The sequence below is a fragment of the Schistocerca nitens genome, chromosome 1, assembly GCF_023898315.1.
Source record: "Schistocerca nitens isolate TAMUIC-IGC-003100 chromosome 1, iqSchNite1.1, whole genome shotgun sequence".
Classification (NCBI taxonomy): domain Eukaryota; kingdom Metazoa; phylum Arthropoda; class Insecta; order Orthoptera; family Acrididae; genus Schistocerca; species Schistocerca nitens.
The window spans coordinates 344,777,575-344,801,375 of NC_064614.1; the positions used below are offsets into that span (position 1 = coordinate 344,777,575).

A 23,801-nucleotide genomic window follows, 5' to 3' on the forward strand; every position below is an offset into this window, starting at 1 on the left:
CCGGCATTCGCGTATCATTTCCGAGGCACTCTCTCCTCTACTTCCACGATAGTACAAAACGAGGTGCTCTTCTTTGAACTTTTATGATGTCCTCCGTCAATCCTACCTATCTGCTGCGAATCCCACATCGAGCAGCAGAGGACGAACAAGCGTAGTGTAGGCAGTCTGTTTAGTACGAACTTAGCATTTTCTGTGTGTTCTGCCAATAAAACAGTCTTTTGCTGTTATGCCAACAACATTATTATGTGATCATTCTGAATGAAGTTGTTCGTAATTGTACTTACTAGGAATTTAGTTGAATACTTATGTGATGTATCGCCTAACCGAAATTTAACGCATTCCTGTTAGTACTCACGTGCATGATCCCGCACTTTTCATTACTTAGAGTCAACTGCCACCTTTCATATTATACAGGTTCTTGTCTGAATCATCTTGCAATTGGTTTCATCATCTGATGACTTCACAAGGCGTAAACGATAGTATCATCCGCAAACAATATAAGAAGGCTGCTTAGATTGTCTCTTAAATCGTTTAGACAGATCAGGAACAGCAGAGGGCCTGTAATTCTTCTTTGAGGAACGGCAGATATTACTTCTGTTTTACCCGAAGACTTCGCGTCAATTACTACGAACTGTGACCTATCTGACAGGAAATCACGAATAGAATCGCACAACTGATACGATACTTCATAGGCACGCAGTTTGATTAGTAGTTGATTGTGAGGAACGGTATCAGAAGCTTCCTGGAAATCTAAAAATATGACATCCTCTGTCGATAGCACTCATATTTCACGATAATAAAGAGCTAGTTGTGTTTCACAAGAACGATATTTTCTGTGTCCGTTTTCGTTATTTGTCAGTGAATCGTTTTCTCCGAGCTAATTCGTAATGTCCATACAGTATATGTTCCAAAGTCGTACTGCAATCGACGTTAGCGATATGGGCCTCTAATTGAGCGAGTTACTGATGTTTCCTTTTTGGGTATTCGGTCACCTGTGGAAATTTCCATTTTTAGATAGGGATCTTTCGGCGAGTGACATCTACTCCTCGGACAACGATTTAAAATGGCTGGCGACGGGAGTTTCAGCTGCCGTAGAAGTTGCCGCTGTGCCAATCGCGTGTGTGGGCGCCACGATTTCCAGGCAACGTCCACAGCACTGGTGTCCGCGACAGGGCGCTCCTTGCCTCCGGCTGTAAAGACGGTGACCCGCCCCTTCTTCGGCGCTCGCAGACTGCTCATTCTGCAGGCGGTACAGAGCCGCCGCCTCTCGCCGCTTCCACATGTTTTTCAACAACTGCGAGTAGCGTGGAGGCGCGTCGGGAAAACCCTCTGCATCGCTCGCATTCATCGCTCCGTGTCCACGAGCGTAGATAGTATCGTCATTTTTGGGGGTCGGGTGAGCGAGGGATATGGGGGTGGAGTGGGGGTGGGGTTCGCCGACGAAGGATGGTGAACCGCTACACCCTTAGTAACAACATGTCGGTTCGCAGGCTTCGCCATCTCATTGCGGAATCGCAGTCAATATTCCCCCATGTGTTCTGCTCACAAGATACAGTGTATGAACTAAGTACGTTTTCTTTCAGTGTTTGTTTTCCTCGGAGGATATTCCAGTGACAGAACTGGCAACTGTTCCACCGTGAACACCTTGGATAAATGCAGCCAAACTGGCACTCCACTATTTGGGATATATTGACCAAAATTTCAACCATACGCTAGCTTATTTTCAGTGCAGAAGATAAAAACCAGTCCTACGGCTGACGAAGTACATGAGTAGTTGATGACTATTCGATGTGTGTAACGTTTCTGTGATCTCAACACGGCGTGCCCAGAGGCAGTGCACGCCCAGTTTATCGCCGACAGCGGCAACTTTCAGAAAGATCCAATGATTGGCATTGTGGACTTTAAAGCATCATACCGACAGATGGCACGGACGGTTGTCTGTAACGCAATGACGCCCGACGACTCGTGACATGACGGATCAGGACAAGAGTGTAGCATGAAAAATAGGCACGAGCAACGGCGTATCCTTTTGAATTCAAAGCCTGTGGGAAGGGTGAGATACGGTTTCTATACCCCCACCTCCCCCAAAAAAACAGTTCTCTAAGAATTGTACGCTATCCCTAGGCAGAGAAAACGACAAAAATTATGCTGCACGTCAGCAAATATCCAATTAGTATTTAGTTGATAGAAATTTACGCTTATAACCTACACTGTCGCATCGTGGAAGCTACTGTCAGACAAAACCCAACGTCTTATAACTCCATCTAGATGTCCTGTCCTGTCATAATTTTCCGCGAAGGAATGTAAGCTCTTATAAATCGGAATGGTTTCTCTTTTATCCATGTTGTTGTTGTTGTTGTCTTCAGTCCTGAGACTGGTTGGATGCAGCTTTCCATGCTACTCTATCCTGTGCAAGCTTCTTCATCTCCCAGTACCTACTGCAGCCTACATCCTTCTGAATCTGCTTAGTGTATTCATCTCTTGGTCTCCCTCTACGATTTTTACCCTCCACGCTGCCCTCCAATACTAAATTGGTGATCCCTCGATGTCTCAGGACATGTCCTACCAACCGATCCCTTCTTCTAGTCAAGTTGTGCCACAAGCTCCTCTTCTCCCCAGTTCTATTCAATACCTCCTCATTAGTTATGTGATCTACCCATCTAATCTTCAGCATTCTTCTGTGGCACCACATTTCGAAAGCTTCTATTCTCATCTTGTCTAAACTATTTATCGTCCACGTTTCACTTCCATACAAATACTTTCAGAAATGACTTCCTGACATTTAAATCTATACTCGATGTTAACAAATTTTTCTTCTTCAGAAAAGCTTTCCTTGCTTTCCATAGCTACATTACGGAGAAAAGAGTGACAATGCTGTTTGATGTGACTGCTTCAGATCCACCCACATAATGAGCAACAGAAGATCACAGAAAGGAACCACATTTTTTAAAAAGAAGATTTTTATAAATGATCAAAAGCTACAGAAAAGTTCAAAATACACGAGGACAGCCTTTTTCACTGACAGTGTGTCGCAATGTGAAAACAGCACACTTTTGGTCATCAACACGGCGACATCTGCTGGCCGATCAGAAAAAATCTATAACCGCTTTCCTAGTAATTATCAGTTTACTCAGATTCCTCTATCGAACACGCAACGAGGCAATGAAAATATTACTGAAAACCTCATGACAGTTTCGATGAAAGGAAGAACGATCTACCAGAAGTGAATGTGGCCGAAGCGCCGCGACACTCGGCTGGCGCCAGCGAGACAAAACGAAATAGTCGAAGTTCTAGTTCACAAAAAACATTGTGCAGAAAATAAAAAGTTATCTGGTTTCCAGAATTATGGCAGATTCAACAACTTCATACAGTCCGCCGGACTCCAAGACGAGAATTCTTGCAACAAATACTTCCTTTTAAGGCTATCACTAGGAGTTGAATTTCTACGCCATTGTTTCGATGATGCAGCTAATATGTCTGGGCAAAATAAGTGTGTGAAGGAAATTCTTCAAGACCAGCCAAAGATCTGTTACTTCCACTGCAGTAATCATTGTTTCGAATCAGCAGAAAGGGAAAGGGTACGCGGATGATGTGCTACTGCCGGCCAAAGTGGCCGAGCGGTTCTAGGCGCTACAGTCTGGAACCGCGCGACCGCTGCGGTCGCAGGTTCGAATTCTGCCTCGGGCATGGATGTGTGTGATGTCCTTAGGTTAGTTAGGTTTAAGTAGTTCTAATTTCTAGGGGACTTATAACCTCAGCAGTTGAGTCCCGTTGGGCTCAGAGCCATTTTTTGATGTGCTACCATCTGATATGAACGAGACGGATCCAAACCCAATAGTTCAACATCTAATACCGGTGCCTTAGACCGATGAGTACAGGGAAATAATATTTGAAATACTTTAAGGAAAACGATCACAGGGTCCAGAAAACTGTGTCAAAAAAAAAAAATTGTTTAAATGGCTCTGAGCACTATGGGACTCAAATTCTCAGGTCATTAGTCCCCTAGAACTTAGAACTACTTAAACCTAACTAACCTAAGTACATCACACACATCCATGCCCGAGGCAGGATTCGAACCTGCGACCGTAGCAGTCGCACGGTTCCGGACTGCGCGCCTAGAACCGCGAGACCACTGCGGCCGGCAAAACTGTGTCCGAAGTGTTGAACGCACAAAGCTCAATTAACAAGCGATCGTCAGCCCTATGGGGCTTGAAAAGTTTTTATATATCAGTTGACACTGGTGTTTCGAGTATGAGCAGAACTGGCCAGATCTCTGCAGAATTACAATTTTAATACAACGAGAGTGAATCGTTCTGCAGGTGTTCTAAAATCAGCTGTTGCGAATATTACGCCCTTGTAAGCGTTTGATACGCCGATGAGGAAGACAAAGCTATGCCAAGAACGTAAATCTTGAAGGCTCAAATATCTAACAACAAAGAAAAATACCAACAATACACACAGAAAAATCTGTTCCTGAGGAATTGCCTTATGGACGAAGATTTAACAAAGATGTATTTAAAATTTTGATAGTTTCTGAATGAGATTGATGGAAGATTCAACCAAGCGCCTCTTAGGTGACTATCCCATCTATCCAAAACTAATACTCCATTTTTACGAGGTTTGAGGAGCTGCTTGGAAAACGCTCACAGAAGGCTTTAACGTGTATAGGATTCATGCATAGCTCGAAATGTTGACAAACATTGGAACTTTTGTACAGTTATATAATGAATCCTTTTTTTGGAAGACAACATTTTGCTGAATATTATAGTGTTAAAGAACTGTTTCAAAAAGTTATATTTGCCGCGCGGGATTAGCCGAGCTGTCTACGGCGCTGCAGTCATGGACTGCGCGGCTCGTCCCGGCGGAGGTTCGAGTCCTCCCTCGGGCATGGGTGTGTGTGTTTGTCCTTAGGATAATTTAGGTTCAGTAGTGTGTAAGCTTAGGGACCGATGACCTTAGCAGTTAAGTCCCATAAGATTTCACACACACATAACAAAGTTATTTGCCTGATCATTCTGATATCCAGCATCGTCAGCATCCCCTTAGAGGTAATTCAGCGGCTTGAGGTGATTTAGAACTTGTCCATGGCAAGTCAAGACACATCCAGCTACTCTCCCTTCATGGTAATCGAGACAGGACTGGGGGAAATTAATGTAACGGATGTGGTGATAGAGTATGTTTCCCGAAATGTCGAAGGGATAGTTACGTTTGGAAACTGTACGTAAAGCTTTTGGAAGCTAAAATGAAAGAAAGTAAATACTTTCTTTTTCAAAGAAATTATAATTTTCATTTTTCCATTAAGATGCGATGCATAGTGTTTCTAAAATAGTAATGACAATAATCATAATATGTGATTTATCAATAGGCATTAGTGTGGTCTGCAGCATTCTGAATTACTCTTCATTAGTGGTCCAGGAGAAAAGTAGATATGTCTTCCCGTCTATGTGACCACTTTTTTTAAAAAAATTAAGAAAGAATGAAATTATTTGCAAGAAACAGTGTCTACAAAACTAGACCTATATTTTTCTCTCTGTAGAACAACATAGCGCCAGCGGCTTTGCCGCAGTGGTAACATCGGTTCCCGTCAGCTCACCGAAGTTAAGTGGTGTCGGCCTTGGCTAGTGCTTGATGGGTGACCGTCCTGTCTGCCGAGCGCTGTTGGCAACCAGCGTGCACACACACACACACACACACACACACACACACACACAAAATGTACTTGGAACGCCACTGAGTGCGGGTGTCCAGGATTGCAGCAGGAGAATGTAGTAGGGTTATTCGACTGGCTCCGACGAATGGTCAGGTGACAACAAGTGAAATTCAGGCAGATTCTGCCGGCAGAGTGTTACCATGAACAGTCATGAGCAGATTTGTGGAATCTAGGTTGACATTAGTTGTTGCCATGCACCTTTTACAGCTGACTCCATACGACAGATAACGGAGACTTACTTGCTGTAGAAAAAAAGTCAACTGCGGCATTCATTGGCATTTTGTGGTGTACAGTAGTGAGTCCCGCTTCTTTTTTTGGGTGGCCATGTCGACACCGACGTGTCCATAGATGACCTGGTGAAAGATCACAGGAATCTGCAATTATCTATTTTCATACTTTCCCAACTCCTGGTGTGAGTAGGTATTGGCGATGACATGACTGATCTGACAATTATTGGACGCTGAATGCTCTCTAGTGTGTGGTGAGAATGATAAATGCTGTTGTCATACCATTCATGGACAGGGTATGAAGTAGCATATTCCAGGAGGATAATTTTGGATCACATCACGAACGCCTTAAGGATTGTTCGGTTCCTTAACTGACCGGCCCATGGCTTTTCACCGACAGAACAGCTCTGAGATGCGACGACAAGACCTCCACGTCAGCCTCCAGCCATCAGGCTCTATGAACTGACGCGATATGTGTTTCAGGTACGGCAAAAAATGCCTCACGATGACATTCAGAGATGAGTAGTATTCAATGAACTGTGGATGAAGCCCGACCAACAGGCATTACATACATTGCGAATGGCTAGCTTCCAGCCGAAATCTAGATCTGCACAGTAAAATTTAAAAAGGACGACTGATTTACAATTCAGAGACTGCTTCGATACCATAACGAACAAACGAGTGTATTCGTGCCCTTGGAGGTGACACGGCACACAGATGATGGGCAACAGTTCCAAATGAATTGAAATTTTAATCAATAAACACCCTTTATGTGATGAACACCTCCACAGAATTTGATAAATATCAGAATTCGTGTTTTAACTATTTCTGTCAGTGTGAAAGGTTACAGCTTAGAATGCAGGCTGTTTGGAAATTCCCGTTACGAACTTTTAGGACTTCTAGAAGGGGCGTACAGTTTCCGTTCTATGACAGTTTGCACTGATATGTGTAAAGCGACCACATCTGCTGAGAGAAAGAGAAAAGTCTCAGACGCTCTTGTTCTGGTATGAAATGGGATAGACAGGATGACGCACACTACTACTTCAGGGTTGTATAGAAAGCTTAATTTACTAGAGTCTTGTACAGAAAGAGGAAGACCTGCTGACAAGAGTTCTGGCCGCTGCACTAGAAATTGAACAGGCACGAGGTGGCATGGAGAGCGGGTACAGTGGCTGTGACAACGTTGGTGGCCGGCCGCTATGACCGAGCTGTTCTAAGCGCTTCAGTTTGGAACCGCGCGACCGCTAGGGTCGCTGGTTCGAATCCTGCCTCGGGCATGGATGTGTGTGATGTCCTTAGGTTATTTAGGTTTAAGTAGTTCTAAGTTCTAGGGGACTGAACACCTCAGATATTAAGTCCCATAGGGCTCAGAGCCATTTGAACCATTTTCTTTGAACAACGTTGGTGGGCGCCACATCGAGCCGCTGTTGTAACGCATCGATACTGCTCTGTACGTACAGTATGCTGGTTTCTCTTTTGTTCTGGAATAATGTAAACGCATAATGTTTAAGCGCTAATACAAACAAATGTTCTTAAGTGATAAACGGATGTTTCGTTATGTTTCCTTTCGAATTCAGCTCCTCAAGCAGAAGTGGATGAGTTAAGTCCTCAAGCAGAAGTGAATGACTTAAACATCTGAACTGAATCCGTCGTAGAACGGAAACGGTACGTTTCCGGACAACGGTTCGTATTCAAAATGTTATGTACTCACGGCCCTCTAAACGTCCTAGAAGTTTGTAACGGGAATTTGCGCACGCCTTTTTTGTTCTGCGATACTGCAGCAAAATGGTGTTAGGGATATTAGCCTCTAATTTTGTACAAAGGGCGTGGCAACACTTTTTTTGTCTCGGAAAAGGTGGTAGGCCCTCACCATTACCCCACGTACCATCTGCTAGAGGCTGCACCGTCGGTTGCGGTTTGTAGGTGTGGACGCGAAATATTCAGGGGGGAAATGAGGAATTACGGGAACGAGCCACGCACAGAAAGTCCCATCCGGTGCGAGAGAGCCGCGGAAGCTGCCGCAGAGCTGGTACGGAGGAAAGGATACAAACAAAGCCCCAGGCTGCGGCAAGCGAGAGGAGAGCCGAGCTGGCCGGAAGGGGCGCTTTTGTCATATTTGCATCGGACCAAGACAGCGGGCGCGCTCTCATTAGAGTGAGGAGCCAGCTGCCAGCCGCCATCCGCGGTGCCGGCATTCGTTATCCGGAGAGCAGGCGGCGGCGGGCCAGCTAGCTAGCTCTCCTCTCCTCTTCCTGGAGGCGGCCACACCGCACCACTCTTCTGCCGGCTTTTGTGCCGGAGCGGCAGCAGCGGCCGGGGCTTATATAAAGGCCACCAGCCGTGCTAATGGCGCCTCGTCGGGAAATATTTGAGCACCCGCTGGGTACTGGCTGGCCCACACCGGCCTCGTCTCGCTTCGCCTGGCTGCGGAGATAACTAACCTGCCGCGGCGGCGAAGAACAGGTCGTACAGGGGCCTCGCCGCTCCACGCCAAACGGCTACTCTGCTGTCGCTAGGCGTGGCAGGCGAGGACGGAACACGCAAGAAATACGACTCATAGCATACGTGAAGACTTCAGTATATTTTACGAGCAAAACTGTCTAGATCAGGGTTCACGAAACTGTCACGGCTCATTTCGGCCCGATATTCACTTTTAAAACTAAAACAAAAGGTTGTATGAGATCCGCGGAGGTCACATCGAATAAAATGTTCTCGGGCTTCCGCCCACGCCAAGTGATGAAAATGCCACGAGCTTTCGATCAAGTACACCCTGCCCATTGTCAAGTCGAATGACTGCCATCTTATACAGGGTGATTCAGCTGTCCAACAAATGGGTTTTAGGCAACATGCAACACCTTCAAGAACCACGCACAAAATTTTGGTGTCCCCTCGCTCATTACCTGCAAACTATACTATTCTTACAGAAAAAAATCAACAGGACCGTTTTGTAGGAAATTTTCTGTAGTTAAATTTCGTACTGGGATATGTTTTCGCTGGAGGCCACAGATTTCGAATTATTCACGAACAAGGAACCAAAGTGAATGTCAAACGAGTTTTTCTGGATTAACTGGAAAACCGTGGTCTCCAGCGAAAACGTATTCCAGTACAAAATTTAACTACACTTAATTTTCTACAGAAAGGTCCTGTTCATTTTTTCTGTAAGAATAGTAATTGGCATGTAACGAGCGAGAGAATATGAAAATCTTGCATGCTGTTTTTGAAGGCGTTGCGGGTTGCATAAAACCCAAAGGTAGAGGCGTTCCACTTGGCAGTTGCCACAAAGTACTAAGTTCATGGCATTTTAACCCCGTGACGCAGCTAGAAGCCCAACAATACTCTGATAAACTACGAGGCTGTTGCTACCAGCAGTGTGAGACGGTGGGCGTAATTTTGACTGTCAGTCCTGTCACCTTTATACAACGCCGTGAGCTGCTAATAAAGAAACCTTTATTCGTACCGGTTTCAGTCTACCTGATCGTCGTAAGGCGACATAGAAACTACTGGATTGTGTTGCATAGAACGGAAGGGAGTATTAAAATGAACATTGTCGTACGATCACAGGAGAGTATAAACGTATTTTACCGTTTTGATGGCGGTGTCTCGTAACGGCTTCTTTTAATTTGCTTTTTGTTACTGGCGCCACAGTAGTAACGATAGCACATAACCTGCAATAACAGTTGTTACGTTGTCTGATGTTGATCACATAGATTAAAACTGCTGGCAGGTAAATGTTTGTTTATTCACAGTACACGATGTTACAGAAAAATGTAATACTTTCAGAAGCTTCCCTTCTAGATGTCATAAAGGAAGGAAAATTAGGTTTAACGACCCGTCCACGAGGATGTCAGCGCCGGAAGGACAAGAAAGGAATTCTGCGGTGTCTTTTCCAGGGAAACTTCGCAGCAATAGTGAAACTACTGAACGATCTTAATCTCGATGGCCTGATGGCAACTTGATCAACGATTTCGTAGGGATGGTTAGCATATATTTGCTGAATATGCTGCTGGGCGCGATCTGATATTTGCGATAAATGAGAATTTTGCTGCCAAGATCGCTTGCTGAAATATTTTTATGTCCTCACTGGCCAGTTTCGACAGTAGTCATCTTCGGATCTCCTGTAAATAATGTTACTGTGCATAAAGTGCAAAACCATAACGGCAGTGTGCTCTCGTTATGCAATTCGTGCACAGTAATATTATTTTCAGAAGATCCGAAGATGACAGACTCTGTCCAAACCGGTCAGTGACGAAATATAAATTATTCAAAACACGATCTTGGCAGCAAAAATTCTTATTTACCATGAATATTTTTACTCATAACTTTTTCCATTACATTGTTGCCTAGAGAAAGATAATTATTTCTCAGGTACAGTGAATTCTTATCCCAAAATATTCAGAATAAAATCAAGTTCTCTATTAGCAAACAGCGAGGAAACAGTTGTTTTTGCCTACATTTAATATGACAAGCAAAACAGGGGGCAATCATTCACTCCGACACAAATGATTGTTGAACGACATAAAAGAGGAGGACATTGCTCAAGTGCTGGAATAATCATGTGCAGTTACCATTGTAACACTCGATTTCTATGGCGGGTTTGGACTCATGATAAACACTGTGTGTATGGTTTAGCTGCCCTACGGGGACGATGGATGCACTTTTTTTTTTTATAACACTTATCTAAATGAAGACAAACTAGGACACCTGAATAAATAACTCCCCACAAAACTCTCATGTGGTCTGTTTGAAATCATAAATCGCATCCTGTCGAACCCCAGACATGGCCAGTGATATAATGGTATTCAAGTAATGCTGAGTCGTACAAAGATGTTGTGCAGCATTGAAACTTTTTCCTTGAAAAGTTTAGACAGCAGTCTTCTCGAGATGCCCGACGAAGCACTTCAGTACTACCTAAATACATTTCACGGAGTCACGTGGTGGAAAAATGAGAATAACTGCGACACATGTCCTAGCGACCCACAGTCGTTCTTCTCGTGAATCATTTGCAGAGTGGAGGAGGAAAGCCCATTTTTCTTTGGTTGCGGACGAGGGAGAGAGGATGGTACTGTTACACTTGTAACCCTCGCTACACTGAGAACAGTGTCTCACTTATTAAAAATGTGACTTGAAATTAGGTTAACAATTTGAGTACCGAATTTATAGCAAGGTGCACTGTTACACGTAATTTATCGTGTAGCATGTACTCATTTTAGCGTCGTCTATAAATTAGATTAGTTATAGCAGAGATTTACCTGTAAAATGCAGGCGTTTCGGCAAGTGTGAGCCAGAAATAAATGTTTATTTGAACAGAGAAAAGCAAAACAAATACAACAGGTGGCGCGGATCAGAAGCCTGTTGAAGGAAGCTAAGCAATGTAAGCACGATGTTTACTATATAACGGGAAAGGAGACAAGGAGATTTTATGATTTTATTGATACTTTGTATGGCCAGAAGAAATATCCAAAAGGAAATAACTACTGTTTAGCAGCGAATACAGTGCGTAGTGTAAAACTACGCAGACGATGGCATCAGAGCTCAATGAATAATCGAAGCATGAGAATCTGTTTGTCCATCCACGATTTCATTTGCAGTCGACGCTATTTAACAATACTGCCATAAGCACTATGTTGAACTTCCTAGCCGGCCGTGGTGGCCAAGCGGTTAAAGGCGCTACAGTCTGGAACCGCGCGGCTGCTACGGTCGCAGGTTCGAATCCTGCCTTGGGCATGGATGTGTGTGATGTCCTTAGGTTAGTTAGGTTTCAGTAGTTCTAAGTTCTAGGGGACTGATGACCTTAGAAGTTAAGTCCCATAGTGCTCAGAGCCATTTTTTGAACTTCCTATGGGAAGAAACGTAGTGAGCAAAATTCCTTTTGAAGGCAGAAGTGAATTGCCGAAAGACAGGGCGGGGAAGTTAAGACATGGTATCAATAACTGAGACGAACAGAATTGAATGTCATATCATCTGTGAATAATTCAATACTATCACGCTGGAATGATTCCTTCAGCGACGCAACAACCAATTCCTTTTTCTATCCTTGTGGAAGTGAGCCACCACTTCATATCCACGCAGACTGAAATTTGAACCGTAACCTTCACGAAGGAAAGCAATATGTATAGGAGGCACGAAAGCACCTGCCTAACTAAGAAGTTGGTAGTCAGGGACAGAAAACAGTGGGAGCGGTGCGGAGGAGAGGATCCACCATGGATGCGTTAACGCGAGCTTTGCGCGGCACTCACCGTGAGGGAGGTGGGCTGTGCTGACAGCGAAGTCGCAGTCGCCGAGAACGCACAATCTGAACGCCCGCCAGAGAAGCTCTGAGAGCACGCGGCACGGCGCGCACCGTCCGCCCGCACGCCGGCTGACGTCACCTCCTGCCAGCGCTGCCCCGCGGCGGGTCCGCGAACTGCCTGCAGTCGGTTTACGATGCGGAACCCGCGGCGCGGCTCTGAGTGCTGCCGGGGAGGGAATCTCGTTCTCCGTGCTAACGAGAACAGAAGACGTACAGCGAGCTTCCGAGTAGCTCAGTTTTCGTAATGGCTTTAAGTCGTAAGCCTTCCTCGCTGCAGTGTTAAATGTAAAACTCAAAGCGCGCTCCCCTCACGATATTCTAAGTGCGGTGGACAGAGGTAACCAGGTGGAACGGGTGCTTCTACACTTTCTAAAGGATTTAGTGTCTGCACTACACCGCCTTCTATGAAAGAAATTACATCTTGTGAGATAGCTATCCAGGTCTGCATTAGAAAATTTCTGAAAGCGGACTGCACCATTTTATTCTTAACGGAAAAGGAAATTAAAGTATAGCATATAGTTGAATGGACCTCTGCTTGGAAAGACGCAAAAGTAAAATCCAACGTCCTCGGGAACGATTGTATAACTAGTATAGCTTTTACTGTTCGTGCCACATACTGCTTGGTTGGAATCTGACATTCACAAAAAAGTGGTATGTGTGTGGTACTATCAAGGGAAATTTAACTCCCTTCCTTCCTTCACATTGGTCATAGTTTGCCAGTCTTTGCACAGACTACTATTTTGTTAAGCTTTAACTGATTATTAGCATAATTATTCATGTTGGTTGACATTGTCAACGTTGGAGACGGGCGATCTATCGTAATTTTTTCAAATATTGAATATTAAAAATCCTCAACATTGGCAACTAATTTTGTTTGTTAATGGTTCCAGCTTCAGACGAGCTGTCTTCAGATCTTGGAAAGGTCTTGATTAGTGTGGCAGTCACGACAGCTTAACGCATCGTCATAAAATTTTGGGTGACAGCATTCATATAGAATGTGTAGATGGAATAATTTGACAAATCGTTCATATGCAATCAATTAGAACGAAGGTCATAAAACTAATTGTTAAAGCTTAGTAACGAATACACACCGTTGAGTCAAAGCATTATGGCCACCTGCTTAATACGAGACTTGTTTTTTAAGTATGTACCGTTTTGAAATTAAAAAAAAGACGTGCTAAGATTTCTCAATATTTTTGTTTTTACATGAAAGCCTGTACCTTAATCTACTTTTCTACATAATTTCCGTCAATATTGAGGCACTTGTCATAACGTTGTACAAGTTTTTGAATACCCTCCTCATAGAAGTCTGCCGCCTGACTTGTTCACCACTACATCACCACTGTTTTGACTTCGTCATCGTCTTGAAGACCCTGACCGCCCAGGTGTTTCTTCAAGCGCAGGAACAGATGGTAGTCACTGGGCGCAAGATCGAGGCTGTACGGAGGATGATCTAGAGTTTCCCATCGAAAAGATGTGATGAGATCTTTGGTCTGATTCGCCACATTCGGACGTGCATTGTCTTGCAGCAAAACGATGCCCTTGCTCAACTTCCATGGACTGTTGCTTTGATTCTGGTGTGACGTAGGTCACCCATGTTTGATCGCCCGTAACATTTTGGCTTAAGAAATCATCACCGTCGTTGTGGTACCGCTCAAGGAAAGTCCATGCACTGTCTAAACGTTTTTGTGCACATCCGTTAACATTTTCGGTACCCAACGTGCGCACAATTTTCCGTAATTCAAGTGCTCGGTCACAGTGCCATACAAAACACTACGAGAAACATTATGAAACTCATCCCGCAGGGAGGAAATCGTAAAGCGTCCGTTTTCTCTCACCTTATTGCCCACTTCCTGCACCAAACTTTCCGACCGAAGGATGCCCACTCCGTTGTTCATCATGCACATTTGTGCGGCCACCTTTAAATGCTCTCACCCACTTTCTTACCATTCTATCACTCATTATGTTTTCCTCGTAAACTGCACAGATCTCACGATGAATATCGATCGCTTTTAGGCCTTGAACACTAAGAATTCTTATAACAGCGCGTACTTCACAGTCGGCGGGACTCACGATTATCGGAGGCGTCTTAAACACTCAGTACACAACGTAAACAAGGAAGAATCAGGCTGTAATGGCGTCAGTGCGTAGATTAAGGTACACGCTTTCATGTAAAAATAAAATTATTGAGATATCTTAGCATGTCTTTTTTTAATTTCAAAACGGTACTTACTTAAAAAAAAACACGCGTCGTAGCTTGTCTGTCCATCTTTGGAACGAAATACATCACTAAACTTGCGTATCAGGATCCTACAGTTTGTTGGTAGGTTTTTGGAGGTATGTAGCAATAGGTGTCTACGTAATTCGCGTTAATAACGCGCCTCTGATTTGCGTACGCGGTCATGGCGCCCGACAGCGAGCTGGATGGGTTCGATGGAATTTACATTAGGAAAATTTGGTCGCCGAGACATCAACTTGAGTTCATTATAATACTACTCAAACCGCTGTGGCACGGTTATGACTCCGAGACACGGACAATTATGACAACATGAAATCGCTGTCGGTAAGACATCAAGCATGAAGGGATGCTGGTGGTTGGCAACTGTCAGCGAATCTATGATTACTACAAGTCCCACTCAAGCAGAGGAGAATGTCTCCCATACAATAACACTGTTCCCACCAGCCCACGTCCATGGAGCGCTCCACGTTTCGAGACGCCGTTCACTTTTTGTAGAGACGACCATCGATCTAGTGTAGCAAAAATGTGATTCACCCGAAGACCCGACACGTTTCCATCCATCGAAGGTCGAGCCCCGGTGGTCCCATGCCCACGGCAATTGTAATTGACGAGGTCGTTGCGTCAACATGTGAATACTTAGGGGTGGTCTGCGTCGGAGCTACATGTTCAACAACGTATGATGAACTGTGTGCTCCGAAACTCTTGTGCGTGCACCAGCATTGTGCTCTTTCGGCAGAGATGCCACAGATCACCATCTGTCCTACTTTACAGAGCAGACAAGCTTTTCTGCGAAGAATCGTGGACGTGCAACCATTTAGCGCCTAATGGTAGTTTCAATGTCCTACCTCTCTCCGCAGATCCCGGGATCTGGGTGTTTGTGTTGTCCTCATCATTTCATCATCATCATCATCATCATCATCATCATAATCATTCCTGACAGTGGCTAGACTGGACTGCGAAGAAATTGGACTGAGTAAAATTTAGGACTTTGTACGGAAGCTAATGCGCAGTTGAGCGCCCCACAAACCAAACATCATCATCATCATCTCTCCATAGATGCTCACGTGCTTCGAGATACTCGTTCACAGGTTCTGTGTAATACTAATCTGCTCTTTGTCAAAGCCCGCTATCTCAATAGATTTTCTCAATTTCAGCCCATATATTTGCTAGTGTGATCCCCCGTCCGTGTCTGCTCCACTTACATATTTTTGTTGCTGCGTTATGGGCCGGAAACGCCACCAGACGGCATACAACGTCGCGGTTTTGGCTCCTCAGTTTTGTTCTTTATTGTTATTTTTCACCTCATACAAAGGTGGGCTGGCAGCGGATAAATCTACTCCGCTCTTCAGCCACAAGCATTACAATTAAAGAGACAATGAAGACAAAAAAGTTACCGATTGATGGTTAAAAACAGTAGACACAACAATTAAAAACACGAAGCCGTTCACACTCGATGAAAAAACACAAAAAACTGTCGGCACTGCGCACAAACACTGATGACTTGGACGGTGCAAGTGAACAAAGGAGCGTGGCGGCGAAAAACACTAAATCACAAAACGATGGCACACACACGAGAAACTGATGGCGATGATCTCCGGCGCGCGAATGTCCACTCAACGTGTGCGAGTCCGGGGACCTGTCGAGAGGGGAAGAAGGTGGTGGGGGAGGGATAGAGGAGAGCAAAGATGCTAATGGCAGAGGAGAAGGTGGGAGGAATGAAAGTATGGGGGTAGGGGAAGCCTGGGGGAGGAGGGGGCAGAAAGGGAGGAGGGAGGGAAGGGGGAGAGAAGGGAGAGAGGGTGCTCATAGGAACAAACACAGGAAGAGGGAGGAAGTACCAAAGTTGGTAGGAAGGGTAGATGGAGGGGAGGAGGGCATCATCAGGGAGGGGGAGCTGGTGGAAGCCACCTTGGGAGAGGGTATGGAGAGTGGAGAGATGGAGAGCAGGTGGGACGTGGAAATACAGGCGCGGCAGCGGACGGGGGCGGGGGAGGATGGGAGAGACAAGCGGGCGAGGAGGATCGAGTTTACGGGAGGTGTAGAGGATCCGTATCCGTTCGAGGAAAAGGAGGAGGTGAGGGAACGGAATAAGATCGTACAGGATCCGCGTTGGGGATGGGAGACGGATGCGATAGGCGAGGCGAAGAGCATGGCGTTCAAAGATCTGAAGGCATTTGTAAAAGGTAGGAGGAGCGGCGATCCAGGAAGGGTGGGCGTAGCAGAGGATAGGGCGGATGAGGGATTTATAGGTCTGGAGGATGGTGGAGGGGTCCAGACCCCATGTACGGCTAGAAAGGAGCTTGACGAGACGGAGTCGGAAGCGTGCCTTGGCTTGGATTGTCCGGAGGTGGGGCGTCCAGGAGAGGCGACGGTCAAGGGTGACGCCAAGGTACTTAAGGGTGGAGGTGAGGGCGATAGGACGGCCGTAGACGGTGACATAGAAGTCGAGGAGGCGGAAGGAAGGGGTGGTTTTGCCTAAAATGATCGCCTGGGTTTTGGAAGGATTGACCTTAAGCAACCACTGGTTGCACCAAGTGGTGAAACGGTCTGGAGAAGGTGTTGGAGCGCTGCAGGTTGGGGGCGAGGGCAAGGAAGGCGGTGTCATCGGCGTACTGGAGAAGGTGGATTGGGGAAAGGGGGGAGGGGGTGAAGGCGGCGGCATGTCCGCCGTATACAAAGGGTGCTCCTCAGTGTATTTGATCAGTATGTGTGGTGTCTCATAGCAGAGATCATGGAGAGTACGCCAACACAACGTGTTATATGGAGATATGAAGATAGTACTGCAATTGGCCACCAATACAGCGAACAAGTAATATACGAGAGGCGTTCAATAAGTACTGAAACACCTTCTTTTCTCGGACAATTTAGGCTGAAAAAACGCGGAATTTGTTGTGAGACGTAGTGGAGTATTCGGCTCGTGAAGTTTCATCAAATTCCGATAGGTGGCAGCTCTATATGTAGTCTTCAGAATGGTGTTTGTAACGGAGGTGCGTTCGAAGGAGAAAGCTGTCACTTAGTATCTTTTGGCGGAAAGCAGAGCATCGCAGGTATTCGTAGGCGCTTGCTTAATATCTACGGAGATCTGACAGTGAACGAAAGCACGGCGGGTCGCTGGGCGCGGCGTCTACCAATCATCGCAACAAGGTCTCGCAGATTTGTCCGATCTCCCTACAGCCCCGATCTCGCAAATTCCAACTATTTGGCCAATGAAGGATGCACTCCGCGGAAAGCGGCACATTTATGATGGGGAGCTTATTCACGCTGCAAGAGAGCTCCGACGTCGACCAGTATAGTGGTACCATCCTAGCATAAAGAGCGTTCGAGTAAGGGTGGTGCAGCCGTTCGGTCTAACGCACGGCTTTCCGGGCGGGAGGTCCCCGTCACGAATCCGCCCGACGGACTTGGGTCTAGGTCCGGTGAGCAGGCCAATCTGTAGATGGTTTTTAGGCGGTTTTGCATCTGCCTGGGCGAATGTGGACTGGTTCCCCTTATTCCGCCTCAGCTACATTATGTCGGCGATGGCGATTGCTGCGCAAACAAGTTCTCCACGTACGCGCACCATTACTCTACCACGCAAACATGGTGGTTACACTTGTCTGGTGTGAGACGTTCCCTGGGAGGCGGGGGGGGGGGGGGGGGGTCCACCGGGAGCCGAACTGCACAATAATCCTGAAAGAGTGTTTTGGTGTGGGGTGGCGGAGGGGTGAAGTGACTGCGGCAGTCGTCGTGGGGTTATGGACCACTGCGGCTGCGGCGAAAACGGAGCCTCTCCGTCATTTCTAGGCCCCCGATTAACATAAAATACAAGAGTGGTGAAAGGCCGTCGCACTGAAAGGAGATCATGTTGAGAAATATGATTTTGTAGCCAAAAGAGTGGAGAATACAGTAATACGGTGTATTCGAATCCAGAATAAAACCAATCTGCTAAAAAAAAAAAATTGCGTTGGTTATCGAATAGCCCTCGTATAGATATTATAACTTGTACTGTCCATCCACATATGCCGTACATATAACGCGGTTGTATGTGAGATTCTTTCTTTCTTTCCCATTTGTCAGAGAAAGAGTGGTGGTCAATCTCTTTACAGACTGATAGCGGTCCGAGGTGGGCGTGCGGTTCTAGGCGCTTCAGTCCGGAACCGCGAGACTGCTACGTTCGCAGTTTCGAAACCTGTCTCGCGTATGGATGTGTGTGATGTCCTTAGGTTACTTAGATTTAAGTAGTTCTAAGTTCTAGGGGACTGATGACTTCAGATGTTAAGTGCCTTAGTGCTCAGAGCCATATGAACCATTTAAACAGACTGACAGTCCGTTAAGCTTTATCTGATTAACATTATTTTTACTGGTCGAAAACACCTCATTCGTAACCTCATTACTTTAAATCTCTGAGATTCCGGTGAAGCCATACATGGCTAGAACAGTAAGGGTAGCAAGCATAAACCAGGAGTAGTGAAACTAAAATAAGAAGTTACTGAGAGAGAAGGAAATCGGCGACTTCCAGTCGATAGTAGTGAACTAAAGGAGTAAATTACTCCAGGATTAAATTTTTCATTTACTTCCGAAGTAAAGTTATTTAATTCATTACTGGTGGAGAGCACCATTGAAGAGTACGCTACTATGTTAGTATCCTAAGGAGGAAATAAGGCCAAAATTTACTCTTAGGTAGTAGTAGGAGTAAAGTAATAGAGTAAGGTGCGATATTTGAGTTCTGTGTTTTAAGTGTCGAATTTTATGGATTACCTGGACTACGAAGAATTTATGGGGATGGAGGGAGAGGGGAACGTCCCAAGAATGAGGGTTGTAATGGAGAGAAGAGACCCATTTGTGATGTATAGCGACAGTGATTTCAAAAATCGGTTTGGGTTTCGTAGGGAATGCTGCTTGGTATGCTGGAGCCGTTACTGCAGCACAATTCTGACAGGAACGTGCTTTGTCTCCGATGCTGCAACTTCTTTATGGACTGTGAATCTTTCGCACAGGTACTTATCAAATCGTAGCAGGTGGTCTCATTAACATACATTTTACTACTGCTGGAAGAGCTTTTAACAGTGTGATAAACAGTTTAATTGCCTTAAAGCCACTGTATGTATCCATGCCACAGAGCCAAGAAAATATATCAATCAACAAAAGGGAATTCTGCTGAACTGGTGGATTCCGAAATGTGATACGGGCCATAGATTGTGTACATATACCCATACTTTGTCCTTCTGGAGCACAAGCAGAACTATACAGAAATCGCAAGAATTTCATTTCTGTCAATACACAAATCATCTATGGTGGCAATATGAAGATAGTGAACGTCATAAGCCGTTGGCCGGGTTCGATGCATGATGCATGCATTTGGGACAATAGTAGAGTTGCTGCAGTATTTTAAAATGGACAATATGATGGGTTGCTTGTTGGAGATAGTGGATATACTCTCTCCAAACATATAGTGACGCCTGTGTTCCGAGACCATACAGGTGCCGAACGGCGCTACAATAGAGCCCATATTGCTACCTGATGTGTAATAGAGCGAGCGTTCGGTGTTTGGAAGATATAACCAATGCGATTTAAACCAAACCATTGTGGGAATGTTATTGTGGCTGCTGCAGTTCTACACAACTTTGGAATAGAAGCTAGAAATGTGTTTCACCTTGATGGTGTGGAGGTGAATGGCATCGAACAATATGCATTTCAGCCAGAAGCAGATGCTGCAGACCAAGCTGTCAGAAGGTCTGTTATACTTAAGTACTTTAATTAAAATTGTACCCAGCTTGCATTAGAAGCTGGTGTATAGACTTTTCCTACTTAAATGAATAAATAAGGCACCGGATTGTCAGTGAAAAGTGACTCATTTTATTTATGTGTAATTTTATAGTTATGTCCTTTCTTTCTTATTTTTTGATAGGGGATTAACATTCTCGTTTAATTTCTTAACCGACTATAGAAAGTCATACAATGTTTCGATTATTTCTGATGAAAATGACTTATTCTATAATATTGCCAATTCAGGTAAATATTAGCATGTGGTATTAACAACAATTAGGACCGATGCTGAAATGCTAAACACAAATCTTATGCCATGCAAGAAACAAGAACGTCTTAACCATTTGAAAAAAAAAAAAACATCAAGGAAATAAAAGATTAATACTTTCTTATTCATTCACAAAAACCCAAATATCTTGAGCACATTCGCTGAAGAACTGGAACCTGAAGTTTGCTTCATTACGTTCTTGAATTTATTCATTATTTCCATTTTAAGGTTATGCTCTTTTTCCATGATTTCTCTTTTTCTTTCCATTAGTAACATTTTTGCGTTGTATTCCTCTCGTATTAAACTCATTTAAAGGAATGAAACTCGTCTGTTTTTTTTTTTTCAGCTACTCTCGGTTCTTCACTTCAACCGCATGTTCTCTCTCTCTTTTGCTTTGTGCATCTTCTGATAAGCCCCCACCAGAGAAATCAGGCCGAGTTTCATGACTATGGGATAAAGTTCCACCTTCAGCAGTTTCATTGCTACCTTCAGAGCAGTTATAATCATCGAAGTTGATTGAAAGTATCACATTATCATCAGATGTGTCAACTCCAGCTATCTCCTCGAAAACTTGTGGAATCATATCAACAACCATTTGGCTTATATCGTCGATCTTCGTCTCACCTACTCCACCGCCAGTTTGAAATTGTTCTCGATAACATTTTGCTTTCATTTTCTTTGCTTTCACTTTCATGTCCTTCCAAATTACTTTAAACTGCTCTTGTGATCTTTGTGTAAGAGCCTCTGCATTGTATTCAACATTTATTTTTTCCCTAGCATCCTTTTTCCTATTTAGCATGTTGATTCAGTGCTTTTTAAATTCAGTACTAGTTATGTACTTTTCATTATTTCAGCAAACCGCTCTTTTTCATTTACCGCCATGTTGCTGCTAGCTCGTATCTCAAACTGGCGCTTAAATTAATACGTGTCATCAACAAACAATGGAGGTTGCTAGCTGTAGTTGGCGGGGTTGACAATACATTCATCCATTAACAGCACGTTTCTTTTTCATAAACACTGATCTTGTCGTTAATTAGTATAAAAGCATTTAGATTTTCCAATTTTAATAATTCAATTTAATAACCCTTTCTAGATTCTCAAATTATACCGACGAAATAAATTACGGAAAAGGTGATGCAATAATGTCCGCCGACAATTAATATTTTCCGAGGGGGAACGTAATTCACGTGCCAACAGTGTGCTGTAATGGCTTACTTCTTTAGTAAAAAGGCGTTACTACTTTAGCTATAAATAACGAAGTAAATAGAAAATGAACTCTCCAACAGTTACTAAAGGAGTGTATTACTACAGAAGTAATCTAGTAAAGTAGTCCTGACTAAAGAAGTAAGAGTTATTACCAGAGTAATTTACACTAGTCAGGTGCTCTCCACCCTAAAAGTTATAGTTGGCCTTACGATGATCTAAAGTTTAAGGTGTGAAGTTACGCAAAAAGAAGGCCGTACCCTTGGTGTGGAATGGTGTTCTGTTTGGGAAGACGCAGAAATGGTACCCCATGTCCTCGGAAACAATGGTATTATAGTAACTTTCGTTTACTCTAAAACTGAAGACTTGTCATCTACCAAAGAAAAATTATAGCGGAATCTGTACAAAAACAAGCTATAAGACGCATGCAGCCTCTACGTTCTCTAAAAGTGCTTTCTTTTTGTTCTCATTTTGATGGGTGCTTCTGGACTGGAATTAATAGCTGGCATTAATATGAGTCGCCCGACTATTGAACCATGTATTCTTCTTGGTGGCGAATTTCACGTCCACTCATTACTTTGCAGAGTGAATGTTCTACGTCAGTGTCTTGATTTACTTCCAAGGATTATTTTTTCCGCAGAATGCGATATGAGCACTAAACATTTTCTGCGATTTCAAGGGTGGTATTACTGGTTTCCTCCCCTCCATACGTGTACTGGACGCAGAGCGTAATCAGTCGGAGCACAAGCTCGGAATGGGGAAGGGTAGGGAAATCGGCCACGTTCTTGGCGAAGGAACGATCCCGTAATTTGTCTTAAGCGAATTAGGGTGCCACAGAAAACCTAGATATGGATGACCGCAAAGACAAATAAATGTAAAGTAGTAATGTAGTCTTTGAACGCAGGATGTATGAGTTAGTCACGTAATATAAATACCAGGAAATAACAGTGTGCTAAAACAGGAGTTGTAGTACTAGATAAGCTAATGTGTAAGCAAAACAAATGTGAGGATTCAGTTGATTGCTAGAACACTTACTAATTGATTTTTTTCCCAAAAGAGCGATCCGTCGAAAAACACTTGCTTGTTCTATGCTGTAATTCAGCTCATGTTAGTGGGCTCCATATTGCTTTACATCGATAGTACTAAAACAAGGATGGTGACGCTTTGAATGAGAGCAGAGTGTAACATAAATCCTGAAAACTCTTAACTGACAAATTAATAAATACGCCAAACGTCTCGAAAAAACGTGGTTGGTTTCTAAGAACTAATTTTAGCTGCTGAAGCATGAATATTTTGATTGCTCCTATGCAGCAACCCCATAGAGAAGATGAAAATAAGATGACGGTAACAACAGTTTGGAAAGGGGTGTACAAGCAATCAGTCTTTACAGACGACATCCGTGAATGAAACAATAGAAAACCTTTATGTGTGATACGTTTTCTCCAGCACACAGTTCATAGCAACCGTTGAGTATAGAAATACATATACATTAGAAAACGATTCTTTTAAACCTAGAAAACTTGCTCTGCAGCATTCGGGAGTATGGATGTGTACTATTCGTTGAACGTATGTCGATCGCTGGCAGACAGAAATGTGTGGTATGGGTGGAGTGAGGATACAGACGGCAACGAGGAGAGGATATGAGTGGGGATGAAACGCTGTGCATTTTTTTTGGTACTATACATGCATCTTGTGCTTCGTACCCAACATCTACTGAACCATCTGTGACGGCGGTTTCACGATGTAACCTAGAAAGTGTCCCCGAGAATCTGTAGGTAACTCCCACTGTTGTGATTGCAAGGTCTATGTGTCACCTTCAGGCAGTCAGCACCCATCTGCTGTAAGTTGAGTGAAAAATGTGGTGGCTTTGATCCTATGGTAGGGATGCCTATACTGAACTCATCTAATTGAGAAAGCCTTCGGAAAAAGAGGAAATCCGAGGAACCAACACTGACGTTTAGTAGTTACATATTTTCTGTCTTTGAGTAGTACAAGCAGAACAAAGCTGATGCAGAGAACTGCACAAAAAATTCAAGGCTTGGGAGAGGAACTTCTGTGAAGTCTGGAACGTAGGAGACGAGGTACTGGCGGAAGTAAGGCTGTTGTGGGCGGGGAAGGGG

General features: G+C 44.3%; 1 protein-coding gene across 1 annotated transcript in view; it reads right to left on the reverse strand.

Moving 5' to 3' along the window:
* Window positions 1-12,281, reverse strand: part of LOC126248676 (superoxide dismutase [Cu-Zn]-like) — a 345,741-nt gene extending 333,460 nt beyond the window's left edge. Inside the window, exon 1 of the mRNA XM_049949912.1 lies at window positions 12,174-12,281. The gene's annotated coding sequence lies outside the window, so the exon portion shown is untranslated. The remainder of the gene's footprint in view (window positions 1-12,173) is intronic.
* Window positions 12,282-23,801: the final 11,520 nt, after the last annotated feature.